The sequence below is a fragment of the Nannobrachium achirus genome (assembly GCF_963921795.1).
Source record: "Nannobrachium achirus genome assembly, chromosome: 1".
In the NCBI taxonomy this organism is placed as follows: Eukaryota; Metazoa; Chordata; class Actinopteri; order Myctophiformes; family Myctophidae; genus Nannobrachium; species Nannobrachium achirus.
The window spans coordinates 6,530,997-6,546,787 of record NC_137810.1 but is presented as its reverse complement, the minus strand read 5'-3'; positions in this window follow the sequence as shown (position 1 = coordinate 6,546,787).

Genomic DNA, 15,791 nt, shown 5'->3' with positions numbered 1-15,791 from the left:
ACCAATATCTCAAATCTATTGATCAAAACCAATTGATCTACAAGCTCTGGACAACACACTGCATCAACACTGTGTTGTTTTGCTAGGGTTCAATGTGGTGTAATAAGGCCTCAACCAACAGATATCATTTATAATCAAATTACCTTTTTAGAAATATCCAATGGAACAATTTCATCCTTCACATCCAACAGTCCACTGTTAAACCTTACACGTGACAGAGGGACGAAACAGGCCTTCAACACTACCGCTGTTACGTTCACCTGTAAAATGACATGCAGAAAAGACAATTCATGAATATGTGAATTTTGGAAAAATAAAAGACAATATAACACAAAAGATGATCATGACCATGGTTTAATTGTTATTAGGGCCCGAGCACACACAGTGTGTGAGGACCCTATTGTAATTGCAAAGATTATTATTATTATTATTATTTTCCCGAAAGTAAATTGCGTTTTTGAGGCGCCAAACGTACTCCAAAAGTTGCGCAGCTTTGCACGCACATCACAAGTGGCGAAAAATTACGTATTTAAAAAAAATCAAAAGGGGGCGTGGCCTAATGGCGCAACAGCGCCCCCTACAAAATTTCAACGCAACAGCCCCACTATACGGTTTCACCTACACGTACGAAAATTGGTACAAACCTGCATCATGTCCGGACTCACAAAAAAGTCTCTTGGCGCCACGTCCGAGACCAAACAGGAAGTCAGCCATTTTGACTAATTAGTGGCGTTTTGGCCGTTTTCACGTGTCGCACTTTAACTCCTCCTCCTAGGGGGTTAATCGGATCAACTCCAAGTTCGCTCGGCATACTCAAGACACCTTAACGATGAAGAGTTGTGCGAATCGTGAAAATCGTAAAACGGTGTGCCCGTGGCAAAGCGTCAAACTGCCTTCGCCAAACAGGAAGTGCCCTTCGCCAAACAGGAAGTGCCTCTATAAATCATGAACCGTTTGTCGTACAGACTCGTGGCTAGTGTCATATGACTTGATTAAGAGTCCTTTACCTCAATTGGTTTAACTTAGCCCCGCCCCCTCTTCTGATTGGCCGAAACTTGATTGTTCCTTTTTTTGGCCTTTATTCATCAACCGTTTATCGTAGAGAGTTGTGGCTGGTGTCATATGACTTGACTAAGAGTCCTTCACCTTAATTGGTTTAACTAAGCCCCGCTCTCTCTTCTGATTGGCCGAAACTTGATACTTAATTTTTTTGGCTGTTACTCATCAACCGTTTGTCATACAGAGTTGTTGCTGGTATCATATGACTTGATTAAGAGTCCTTCACCTTAATTGGTTTAAGTTCGCCCCGCCCCTCTTCTGATTGGCTGCTGCCCTTGTGACGTGGGTAGAGCTGCGAGGGCCCGGTCATCGCTGCTTGCAGCTTAATTAGGGCCCGAGCACAGACAGTGTGAGAGGACCCTATTGTATTTGCAAAGATTATTAGGGCCCGAGCACACACAGTGTGTGAGGACCCTATTGTATTTGCAAAGATTATTCTTCTTCTTCTTCTTCCGCCGAATGAATCGCGTTTTTGAGGCGCCAAACGTATTCCAAAAGTTGCGCAACTTTGCAAGCACATCACAACTGGCGAAAAATTACGTAATAAAAAAAAATAATTAAATGGGGCGTGGCCTAATGGCGCAACTGCGCCACTACAACATTTCAACGCATCAGCCCCACTATACGGTTTCACCCACAAGTACGAAAATCGGTACACACCTGTATCATGTCCGGACTCACAAAAAAGTCTCTTGGCGCAATGTCCGAAACCAAACAGGAGGTCAGCCATTTTGACTAATTAGTGGCGTTTTGGCACATTTTTGGCCATTTTCACGTGTCGCACTTTAACAAACTCCTCCTGGGGGTTAATCAGATCAACTTCAACTTCGCTCGGCATACTCAAGACATCTTAACGATGAAAAGTTGTGCGAATCGTGAGTTTTCGGAGAACGGCGTGACCGTGGCGAAGCGTCAAACATCCTTTGCCAAACAGGAAGTGCCCCCTCTTCTGATTGGCCGAAACTTGATTGTTCCTTTTTTTGGCTGTTAGTTACTCATCAACCGTTTGTCGTACAGAGTTGTGGCTGGTATCATATGACTTGACTAAGAGTCCTTCACCTTAATTGGTTTAAGTTAGCCCCGCCCCCTCTTCTGATTGGTCGATTATTGATAGTTCCTATTTGCTATCTTTTCAATGGTTTGTAATAAGTGCAATAGCGTAACTGTGTCTAGGTGTAATAACTGTAAGTGTAATAGTGTAATAGTGTAATTAGTGTAATAGTGTAATAGTGTAATAAGTGTAATAGTGTAATAGTGTAATAAGTGTAATAGTGTAATAGCGCAATAAGTGTAATAGTGTAATAGGTGTAATAGTGTAATGGTGTAATAAGTGTAATAGTGTAATAGTGTAACAGTGTAATAAGTGTAATAGTGTAATAGTCTAATAGTGTAATAAGTGTAATAGTGTAATAGCGCAATAAGTGTAATAGTGTAATAAGTGTAATAGTGTAATAGCACAATAAGTGTAATAGTATAATAAGTGTAATAGTGTAATAGTGTAATAGTGTAATAAGTGTAATAGTGTAATAGCACAATAAATAAGTGTAATAGTGTAATAAGTGTAATAGTCTAATAGTGTAATAAGTGTAATAGTGTAATAGTGTAATAAGTGTAATAGTGTAATAGTGTAATAAGTGTAATAGTGTAATAAGTGTAATAGTGTAATGGCACAATAAGTGTAATAGTGCAATAAGTCTAATAGAGTAATAGTGTAATAGTGTAATAAGTGTAATAGTGTAATAGCGCAAATAGTGTAATAGTGAAATAAGTGTAATAGTGTAATAGGGCAATAAGTGTAAAAGGGCAATAAGTGTAATAGTGAAACTGCTACCCCTTGTGACGTGGGTAGAGCTGCGAGGGCCCGGTCATCGCTGCTTGCAGCTTTAATATTTTAATAGTTATCTATTAAAAAGGGGGAGGGATAAAAGGCCCCATCAACACTAAGCTACTACAATAAATGTAAAAACTATTTGTGACCAAAAACACAACAAACACCAAAGACAAAGATAGTAGATAATAGATGGTAATAAAATGCAATAAAACAAACCTCAATCTTCCTCCTTTTGGGTTCCCTACAGGACTGCTCAACTTCCCCCAGTTGGTTCATCTGTAATGAGGAATGAATTGGTATTAAACACAAGGTGGAGAATCTAATCTCTAATAAAAACAGTCTTCTTCAAGGTTAGTAGTTTGTATCAAACAATACAACTCATTGACCATTACTATGGTAAAGTCTCAACCAGACAATTCCAGTGTGTTACCTTCTTGTTCAGTTGTTCCTCGAAGTCAAATCCTTGGAAATGGTTCACTGTCTTGTCTCTGAATTTGCAGAAAGCACAAACAACGTTATATGGTACTTATACAGTATACAAAGGAAGGTTTTTTAGCACTTTTAATTCAGCCAATCAGAGCAGAGAAAAGAAAGGAATGTTTTTCATGCAAACATGCTACTTAAAATGTTTTATTTTTATTTTCCTGTATAGTGAAGTCGATGGGATAGTGAATATACAAACGCTAGGGATGGATATTGGCAAGAATCGCGCGATGCAACACGATACTTGGGTCAGGATGCAGTAGTATCACGATATATTGCGAATCTTTGCGATACGATACAATTGCGATACTATTGTGATATATCAACTTTAAAAGCTGAAGACGCTGCTCTAATGTTGTTGTTTTTGTTGTTCGCAGCCATTTTCTCGAGAGACCTCACTCACTGATCTGTGGGAAGGGGAAGTAGCTACTATAGTAAAGCGACATCTAGAGGCAGCGGAGTGTCAGGACCAGACTTCTACCATTGGTTCCTATGCATGGGAACATATTTTATTTTCCTCGAAGTATTGCGATACAACAGCCTGAAGTATCGATACAGTATTGGCAAATAAACCATCGCAATGTATTGCCATATAGCGATTATATTGCCCACCCCTAACAAACGGCCATAACTTTTTTTCGCAATATCTTCGGCAGAGCAGGCCTCGCATTCTGTGGACCTTAATGACCAAACTAATAGATGAAACAGAAACAAAAAGTACAGCATGACATCACAGGTTCAACCATATTCCTTGAGCTTTTGGGCTTGTGGCTCCCTGACTATAACATAGCACAGTCTGGTGATTTAATAACACGCCTTGCACGTTTGCTTGAAACCATTTTAAATTGAGTTTAATGTCTAAAAACAAGCTTAACTTTTGCTAAAAGGTTAACGCCCTACATTCTAATCTAATAGTAACCATTGCTATAATGCTTGTTCAGTAACAGGGCCAGGATAGTCTCCTCAACTCTTGAATTAACATAAAATATAGTTCCAAATGGGTACACTATTTAACCCATTAATTCACCATCAATTTGATCAATTGTCCCAGTTACCAATGTTTTCTGTTTCATCACTTCCATTGTGCTTGTTTATCCTGCATGAGTTCTGTCTCCTGATTGGTTATAGTCTGTTTGATACAGAGCTGGGGTAACACAGAGATCCCACTTAATGAACAAACACTCAATGTAATAGATTACTATTGGAATATAGAGCTATTTAACACTTATTTTAGCAAAACATATCCCTTACATGGCCTTTAAATACATCAGTGCTAGTTTACACAAATGTAAACATTTCTGGTTTCAGGGTTTGAAACTCTGTTTCTAATCAGTTAGAAGACACAGGTTTATGAATGTTTTCATGTTGAATGGGTTGGAGGGTGGGGTACGCCGAGGTACTGCAGGGGGTACTCAAAATGGTGTCAGGCATATTTGCCTCAAACGTATTCACCTAAACGCATTTGGTCCTTTCGCCTGGCACTTTCGCCAGCCGATCCGCCGCCGTTGAAGAGCCATTTCGCCTACAGACTGTAGGTCTACATGTTTGCATCTCTCTCTCTCTCTCTCTCTCTCTCTCTCTCTCTCTCTCTCTGCATCTTTTGTGTGAGGGATGCTGCGTGCATTTACACACACAGCTGCAGGAATGCATTTAATTTTTGTCATCTCTGATTGAATCCCCACACCAATTGTCAAATAGTCGAGGCAGAAATTGTGAAAATAGCCGATCTACATGCTCACATTGCAAGGTGTTGTGAGCATGTAGATCTGCTATTTTCACAATAGAACCATGTTATACAAAATATAATGCCTCAACTCTTAGTGCTTGTCAGGGGGGGGGGGCAGTTAAAATATGCATTGCACTTGCATAGGGCATAACTGAGATAAAAGCCATGCAAATGCTTCACATTCTTCCGTATGAAATCATATGATTCCCATTTGGTAGGCCACGTATGAATTAATTCATTATTTGGACACACCTGATTCCAATAACTATCTGCATTGATGTGCATGGCCTTTTTGTGTTGTGTAATGGTCACCGTTTGACAGGTAACACCACTGTCACAATCACTGTAATATTTAAATGACAAAAGGGATAATATGCAAACATGGACAGTCTGACAGCAGAATTGAGCGTAGACATACAGATTAGAGCTTTGGAATCAGGTGCGTCCAAATAATAATTAATTAATTGATACGTGCACTGCGCAAATAGGTCATGAGTCACGATGTCCCAATATACATCATAGCATTTGATTTGGAAGATTATCATCATAGGCCTACTGCTGCTATGCTTTATGGTGAAGAAGGTTTGTAAAATAGCCTATATAGGATATGCAGCAAAATTGTTCTGGTGGGAGGCGCACAGATCAACCCCGCAAGCATGAACTTTCTGTGTCTGGTTCATGGTGCACTCTCCTCTGCTCTGTGCCAAATTCTGTCTGTCTGTCTGTCTGTCTGTCTGTCTGTCTGTCTGTCTGTCTGTCTGTCTGACACGGACAGACATGTGGCAGCCCGGCCAGTGCGCTGCATCGCGTGTCATCGTTGCCTAGTTAAAGACACTCGACTTAACATTTTAAGCCAGGCAAAATGGATAAAAAAGCCGGACCCTTGAACATTTAGGCGAAATGGCTCTTCAACGGCGGAGAAGACTAGGCGAAAGTGCCAGGCGAAAGGACCAAATGTGTTGAGGCAAATACGTTTTAGGCGAATGGGCTGGTGACCCTCAAAATGCCCCCCCAAAAAAAGAAAAATAGAAGTGTAAGTCGATCATGATAATAATATACATAGTTAAATTATGAACTAAAATTGAATTAGAAGGAGAACAAAATATTTACTGTTATGTTTAATGATAATACACTTGGAGAAACTTATTGTGAGACTGACAGTTGCTAACCCAAATGACATCATTGGTACCAGGCAACTGGGATGTGTTTGAATGATGTTTGAATGTAAGTTATTGACATGAAAACTGGACTGAAATGTCATGGCCACAGTGTTGAACATATACCTGTTCAGGAGGCACCGTCTGAAACTCTCACTCCCCAATTTATGTGATGTTATGCTTGAAATGGGGGTTAGCATCATATACCACTAGTTATGGTTTTAATTCAATAATCAGGGAAAGGGGGTTAGCATCATATACCACTAGTTTAGCCGCAAATTGCAACACTAGATTTTTTTTTATAATCGGATGAATCTAGGGTTGCAATACCTCCCATAGGGATCCAATGCATCAAAACGTTTTTTTGCTATCTGATTGTGTTAAACGACGTCAAACTCACCAATATTGCGGCTCTATGGAAAGCTTGGAATTTACTCTTGCTATCTGCAAAGTGTTTGTTTCAGAAAAATCCACAGTAGACATGTTAGGAGCTACTTTCTATCCAAGAAATTTGGTTCAAGTGATAATTCTTTCTAAGTCCTGGAGTTTGGAAGCGCTCGTGGAAAATCCCTCAACGGTCCTGTGACCACCTGGTTCTAAATGTCACATTATGCAGGAGGCAGCGGGACATGGCGTTATAGAAGACGAGCGCTTCCGAAGTTCAACACTTAGAAAATAAACCATGTCTGCTCGGATTTCTTGACAGAAAATAAATCATAACAATTATACGGTGGATTTCTCAGAAACAAACACTTTGCAGATAGCAAGAGTAAATTCCAAGCTTTCCATAGAGCCACAATATTGGTGAGTTTGAAGTCGTTTAACACAATCAGATAGCAAAAAACTGTTTTGATGCATTGGATCCCTATGGGAGGTATTGCAACCCTAGATTCATCCGATTATAAAAAAAAATCTAGTGTTGCAATTTGCGGCTACCACTAGTTATGGTTTTAATTCAATAATCAGGGAAAGGGGGTTAGCATCATATACCACTAGTTATGGTTTTAATTCAATAATCAGGGAAAGGGGGTACTCTACTCTACTCAAGACAAAAAAGATTGATAAAACACTGGGTTAGGGTGTGTAACCCTATTGCTGAATGAAGGGACAACTCATTTGCATGTATTCCTTTTAGTATAAGTAGTGAGTAAATAAAGCCCCCAACAGTATTGTGTGAAAAGGTGTGGAAGGATTGTAATAATAAAGGTTTACCAGAGGACAGCCATGAGTTATCCAAAGATTGTGATGATGATTTTGAGCAACCAACAACCTCCCGTTGCTCCGAAGTTGGTCGTTTGACTCAATTCAATGACTCAAATTGACTCGTTTTTTATTAGTCACTCGATCAAAGCTCTACTTTCGCAGTCAAATTGCTCCCCTGAGCCTTTATTATTTCAACGTATTATAGTCTAAAGGATTTTAGTATCACCGCTGTTTGTTTACATCTACACTTCCGCATGAAGCGACGTTCCTCACTGGGTCACGTGACCAGAGAGAGAGAGAGAGAGAGAGAGAGAGAGAGAGAGAGAGAGAGAGAGAGAGAGAGAGAGAGAGAGAGAGAGAGAGAGAGAGAGAGACTCCAGGGAAAGCCTGGTGAGGCGAGGTTACCATTTGGGCGGTCACTCTGGAATCACCAGGAATGCTGGTCAGAAATGCTGGTAGTAAATACATCTACTAAAAATTAGAACAATACCTTGCAAACAATAAATACAAATTATTACATGACTAGAATTGAAATATTTCATATTAAGCTGTGTCGCTTGTCGTTTTCTTTAGCATAACGAAGAATATTACATTCGGCTACACCATTGTACTTGACTGTTTTGCATTTCTGTCTAATACATTATTCAGTCAGTCAATTGCTAAGCTATAATCGCGACCCACCCGTGGCCGTGGTTCAAACATTTTGCACTTTTAACATCAAAACATCTATTGTTTAAAGTACCCGGAATGCAAGTAGGCTTAGGCTAGTAGCCTACTTTTAAATGTACGGTAGGCCTACTTTACACCACTGATGACTGGCCATATCACGCCAACAACAACTGTTTGTAAATACTCAAAATGCAAATATTGTACTTTTACTCCCCTACAATTAATTGAAAACTTTATTTACTAGTTACTTTGCAGATATTATAATAGTAAAAAACATACATTATTCCACTTTATAGCCCCATGTATACCTAGGCCAGGGGTGGGCAACTTTGATGATGGAGGCCACTATATTTTCACATTCACTCCAGAGGGCCACAATGCATATACTGTAAAAAATAGCAGATCTACAAGCTCAAAACGTGTCGCACTGCGACGCGTTTTGAGCTTGTAGATCTGCTATTTTTTAAATGGAATTCTGAATCTTGTATTTAATTTCAAATGCATTACATTTACTTAACACAGAGGCCGGACGGTGCAAGTTGCAAAGGACCAAGAAATAGTTTGTGCCCCATGCCATCACCCTCCTAAACAAGAAGAAGTGTGGTAGATAGGTAAATGAACTTTTAGAATTTTGGAATTTTGGAATTGGACAATTTCCAGGTGGATTTGTTTTATTGCTGGTCTTGTGTTGTTGTCTGTATGTGTTTTTATTGTGGTGTATTTGTTTTTAGTAGGCACATGACTACAAATTACTGTGTAAACAGACAATAAACTGACTTGAACTTAAATACTTGAATACAAATACATTGGACATAAAAAGGAAAAGTGCTAAACAAACTACTAATATGGACTGAAGTAATTAAAACGAGTCATGTTTGCATGGTTGGAATTCAATTCATTGGTTGGAAATCAATAATACAGTATATCACTATTCCAATATTGACCTGCAGGCCGCATTAAGTGAAGGTGAGGGCCGCATGTGGCTCCCGGGCCGCCAGTTGCCCATGTATGACCTGGGCTATTTGAAAATAGCCGATCTACAAGCAGTCACAACGCATGGGTCTTTGATGCTAATACTTTTGTACTTTTGGAATTCCACACTTTTACTTGTAACAGTGGGCTATTTCTATTGCAGTATTGATACTTTTACTTAAGTAAGTCATCTGAGTACTTTTCCCCACCACTGCGTTTGTTTTTAACCCACCGAGCGGTCAGCGCGGTGAGCGTGAAACGGATCTGTTACCAAACAGCATAGTGTGGAGGGACACTTATTCAAACCACATTGTCCCCCAAATAGCCCAGTAGAACAACATAGTGTGTGGAGGGACACTTATTCAAACCACATTGTCCCCCAAATAGCCCAGTAGAACACCATAGTGTGTGGAGGGACACTTATTCAGACCACATTGTCCCCCAAATAGCCCAGTAGAACACCATAGTGTGTGGAGGGACACTTATTCAAACCACATTGTCCCCCAAATAGCCCAGTAGAACACCATAGTGTATGGAGGGACACTTATTCAGACCACATTGTCCCCCAAATAGCCCAGTAGAACACCATAGTGTGTGGAGGGACACTTATTCAAACCACATTGTCCCCCAAATAGCCCAGTAGAACAACATAGTGTGTGGAGGGACACTTATTCAAACCACATTGTCCCCCAAATAGCCCAGTAGAACAACATAGTGTGTGGAGGGACACTTATTCAAACCACATTGTCCCCCAAATAGCCCAGTAGAACACCATAGTGTGTGGAGGGACACTTATTCAAACCACATTGTCCCCCAAATAGCCCAGTAGAACACCATAGTGTGTGGAGGGACACTTATTCAAACCACATTGTCCCCCAAATAGCCCAGTAGAACACCATAGTGTGTGGAGGGACACTTCAGACCACATTGTCAACCAGTCTTCTCTTCTGCCTACAAACTAGTGGATAAGAAAGGAGGGGCTGCCAAAAGCAACTAGAGGGGGAAATCTCTCTCAGAGCGTGTGATTTCCACATCTTTGCAGCGCGAGTGTGCCATCCAATAGAAATGAACGTGCTGTGAGCCCAGCTCCGACCTGCCCAAACCTCTGTCGGAATTTTCGAGCACTTCATGATTACGTCAACTTTAGGACAGTTTTGGAACCTGTGTTTTGCCTGTGTAACTTTCAGCTCCAAAGCAATAATAATAAAATGAATAATAGTATCCTCATTCCAAAGTTTTATTTTCAAAAGAATGCACAAAGAAGACTTTCATCACTTTCATTTACTACACACTATATAACATTGCAAAAGTGTACACATTTCTTTAGTTTTTTTACATCATAAAAGTGGAAAACATTGACATTGTTATCTTATCAGTTTAAAACATAAGAAGGGAAGCGCTGCCTGGTTTCATTCACAGTGGCTCTAAACCCTCATGCCTATACCTATATGCAATAGGCATAATTATGCATAGAATCAAAGGAACCAAAAGTTCCTTTGCTTGTGGTGAGGAGGACTGTGTCTTCTGTGGCTTGTCATACTGTGATTAGAATGAATCAGAGACAGCTCCAGGGAATAATCAGCAGGGGGGCCTTCAATGTTCCAAAGGGGGCACTTTATTTTTCAACAAACCCCTATCCTATATAAAGCAAGCCAGCGTGTTGTCCATTAATTTACACGTTTTCTCACTGAAAGAATTAGAATTTCTCGTGCTGCATGCACAACACATGAATAGACATCAAAACAAAACCAACTGTTGCAGTGCTAGTGTAGGCTACCTTTTATTATAGAATTTTCATTAAACTATTCATTATGTGAAGATGTATATTTTATAATAATAATCAAAAAGAACATAAAGAGAACAAATAAGTAACACATGTAAAACATCTTAAAATAATAGTGGCGTAGGGTAATACCCGTCAATCTGGACTGGGGGGGCACAATGTCTAATCTGGGTGGGCATTGCCCCCCTATGCACCCATGTGGAGCCGTCTATGGAATGAATGTTCCTCATGCACATTTCCAGACTTCAGAAAAAAGACAAAGCTTCTGCTTACTGCAAGGTGAACCACCGCCCCCCCCCCCCCCCCCCCCAACTGAACCCTCATGTTCTGCTTACTGCAAGGTGTCCCCCCCTAACTGAACCCTCATGTTCTGCTTACTGCAAGGTGTCCCCCCCCCCCTAACTGAACCCTCATGTTCTGCTTACTGCAAGGTGTCCCCCCCTAACTGAACCCTCATGTTCTGCTTACTGCAAGGTGTCCCCCCTAACTGAACCCTCATGTTCTGCTTCAAAGTTTGATTCAGACGAAAGCTTCAACAAAGTGTACAACTATAGGGTTTCCCCCTGTATGAATCTGCATGTGCATCTTCAGACCTTTTTTGCTTAAAGCCGTTGCCACAACCTGTACAGATGTTCTGTGTATGAATTCTCATGTGGCTCTTTAACACAAACTCTGCCATCAAAATACCCCTTTGCACCCCTTCTCTGCCATGCCCGTAGAGCCCGTAAATGTAATAAAAATTAATTAAAAAACATTTTTTATCGAAGCGCAACTAAAATAGGCCGGAACTAATGCTCCGTGATCGGTTTCTACACGGACACATTATTGAGCGGACAACTTTAACATTGGAGTCCCTGAACCGGAAGCGGAAGTCCGTCCTCTATTTTGGCCCGTTAACATTCTGTCTGAACTCCGCGGCTTACAGATGGAGAACTTATTGATCAATTGAAAAAGTTTCAACGGATTTGAGAAGCTGATGGAATACGCGAACACATGATGCATAGCACGATCACGATCACGCACGATGGGAACTGGACGAGCGCCCACGTTAACAGGTAGGAGAAGCCGGCAGTGAAAGACATAGAGAAATTAACGGGCTTTACGGCCGTAAACTACGAATGAGTTAAAGTGGTAAAATGACTAAAGCTGCTGCCAAAAGCCCCCTTTCCACTGCAAGGTGGAACCAGAACTTTCAGGAACCTGAACCTATTTTTTTGGTTCTGGTTTAGTTTCCATTGCACACGGCCCGGTTTCAGACGAGATTCCTGGAACCTTTTTTCGGTCCTGCTCCTGAGGTAGAACTAAACTTGAATTTAGTTCTAAAAGAGCAGCGCTGCTGCTCTTTTTGTTGGGACCTTCCCAGTTAGTTCTGGTTATCTGGAAACATAAGCAGAACTTGGTCCCTGAACTTCACAGGTTCTTGAAAGTTCTTGGTTCTGGAAAGTTCTGGGTTGGCCCTACAGTGGAAATGGGGCTATACATAGTACAGCTAAAGGGCTATTCCCCTGGATGAATCCTCATGTGTTGTTTCAGATTACCCTTTTGACTAAAGCTGTTACCACAAAGTGAACAGATGAAGGGTTTTTCCCCTGTATGAATCCTCATGTGCCACGTCAGAGTACTATTTAGACTAAAGCTGCTGTCACAAACTGTGCAGCTAAAGGGTTTTTCCCCTGTATGAATTAGCATGTGTTGCTTCAGATGACTGTTTTTATTAAAGCTGTTACCACAAACTGTGCAGCTAAAGGGTTTTTCCCCTGTATGAATTAGCATGTGTTGCTTCAGACTACCCTCTTGACTAAAGCTTTTACCACACAGTGTACAGCTAAATGGCTTTTCCCCTGTATGAATCCTCATGTGCTTCTTCAGATTACCATTTAGACTAAAGCTGCTGTCACAAACTGTGCAGCTAAAAGGTTTTTCCCCTGCATGAATTAGCATGTGTTGTTTCAACCTACCCTTTTGACTAAAGCTGTTACCACAAACTGTACAGGTAAAGGGTTTTTCCCCTGTATGACCCTTCATGTGTAGTTTCAGAGTACTATCTAGACTAAAGCTGCTGTCACAAACTGTGCAGCTAAAGGGTTTTTCCCCTGTATGAATTAGCATGTGCCGCTTCAGAGTACTATTTTTATAAAATCTGCTGTCACAAACTGTGCAGCTAAAGGGTTTTTCCCCTCCATGAATTAGCATGTGTTGCTTCAGATTACTCTCTCGACTGAAGCTTTTACCACAAAGTGAACAGATGAAGGGTTTTTCCCCTGTATGAATCTTCATGTGCTGCTTCAGAGTACTAGTTTGACTAAAGCTGCTGTCACAAACTGTGCAGCGAAAGGGTTTTTCCCCAGTATGAATCCTCATGTGCTTCTTCAGAATACTAGTTTGACTAAAGCTGTTACCGCAAATTGTACAGCTGAAGGGTTTTTCCCCTGTATGAATCCTCATGTGCTGCTTCAGAAAACAATTTCGACTAAAGCTGCTGTCACAAACTGTGCAGCGAAAGGGTTTTTCCCCTGTATGAATTAGCATGTGTTGCTTAAGATGACCCGCTTGACTAAATCTGTTACCACACAGTGTGCAGCTATAGGGCTTTTCCACTGTATGCATCTTCATGTGTTGCTTAAGATGATGCTTTTGACTAAACCAGTTGCCACAATATGTACAGCTAAAGGGTTTTTCCCCCGTATGAATCCTCATGTGCTGCTTCAGAAAACAATTTCGACTAAAGCTGCTGTCACAAACTGTGCAGCTAAAGGGTTTTTCCCCTGTATGAATTAGCATGTGTTGCTTCAGATTACCCTCTCGACTAAAGCTGTTACCACATAGTGTACAGCTAAAGGGCTTTTCCCCTGTATGAATCTTCATGTGCCGCTTCAGAATACTATTTTGACTAAAGCTGCTGTCACAAACTGTGCAGCTAAAGGGTTTTCCCCCTGTATGAAGTCTATGAACTCTCATGTGCTGCATCAGAAGATATTTCCGATTAAAGCCGGTGCTGCAAAGTGTACACACAAAGGCATTTACCCCTCTATGAGTCTCCGTGGATGGACACTGTTTTGATGATTTCACAGCGTGGAAAAGCTTATTGCTCATAGACGGTCTTTGTCCTTCCACGTGTTGTGTATCATTTGATTTTTTGGTGTTTAAAATTGACCGGTCTTCCCTGGTCTCCTCCCAGTCATCACTGTCTTCAGTGTCAGATTCAGAACAGTGTGAAGAGAGGAGCTGAGCATCAATAGTTCCTTGTGATGTTTCACAGTCATCTGCACCAGCTTGCATTTGTTTGTGTGTGTAGGAGGTGCTGGCTGGAGCGTCTGTTTCTCTGTTTTCATCAGTTTCATCACTTTTCAGTGTTACTAATGTCAACATTGTCCCATCAGCCTCTAATGGGAAATGCTCTTGTGTTTGGAACAGCTCCTCCTGTTCCTCTTTGATGTGTGGAGGTTCTGGTTCTTTCTGGATCAGTCTGGAACCCTGCTCCTTCTGTTCTGGTGAAGACTCCTCTTTACAAAGAGGGACACCGTCTAGGAGGAGGAAAATGAATGATAGTTCAGTCAGGATACTCTTGACCGACAGGTCGCAGTTATTATCAAAACCTCCACCAGCTGTCAGTCTGTCAGTCAGTCACATGACTCACATCACACTTTTCCCCTACTCATATCTCCGCCACCGTTGCCCCTATCCATGCCACACTTTGCACACACTCCCTCCCCTCATTTCTCACATGGCGCTCTTCTAGCACCACCATGAGGCTGATTCTTGCTAAATACATTTTTGGACACAGCTCCTACAGAGTTTGCCCTAAAATCACACAAAGCGGTGTATACCACATGTGACCCGACAGACGTTTATCTCCCGATTAGGGAGTCTTATTGGTAGTTCAGTCAGGACACTCTTCTTCTGAGCACAAGCAAGCATTAGGATCATCATCGCTCTCACCTTTAGTGTCTATTGTGCACGGCATACAAAGACCCTCTTCCTTTATGAGCGTTTTCACATCCCTGTAAGGTGATGGCTTTGAGGACACTGCCACAACACCTGGTTTTAACTCCACCTACAAAAAAAAAAAATATATACATAAATCCATAATACATGTGGTACAGTCTCTTCTTGGAGGTAGCAGAGTTCTGTTAATCTTCTAATATCATCAGTGGTGTAAAGTAACTAAGTACATGTACTTAAGTCATGTACTTAAGTACAATTTTGAGTTATTTGTACTTTACTTGAGTATTTTCAATTTCCAGTACTTATTTCTAATTATTATATTGTAAAACATAAATTACTCCATTACTTCTCCATATGTGTGAGCTTGTAGAGCTGCTATTTTCAAACATTTACATGTACTTTTACTTTTGGTACTTGGTACTATATTTTGATGCCAATACTTTCAGACTTGTGTAAAAGCCATTGCACTGCTTATCTTTGTTAGTTTATTGTTATTATTTGTGTTATTAAAGTTGTGATTATTCAGTATTATTTGTCATTATTAGTTGTGTTAGTTATCATAGTTTGTTAGTTAATTGATTGATTAATTAGATGATTTGGTCACCAAGGGCTAACTGATTGGCAGGCACAGCAAGGGCTTCAGTAGGCCTGGGTAATGAGGGGAGGCATGCACCTGGGTGGACAAATGGTTTTTACCAGCACAGAGCGACCAGCACCTGAGAACAATGCCATTAGGAGAAGCTGTTGTTTGTACATATGCACTTTATGGAGAAAGTTAAGTAAAATATGCAACCTAAATATGAAGCTGTGGACATTGCTTTCTTTTTGCCTGTCTGCGTACAACTACAAGTCTGGGTGCATCAGTGCATTTGGTTGAGTTTGTTTGGAGCCGACAAACTGCACTTACAACTTGTAACAGAGTATTTCTACATTGCAGTATTGATCCTTTTACGTAAGTAAAAC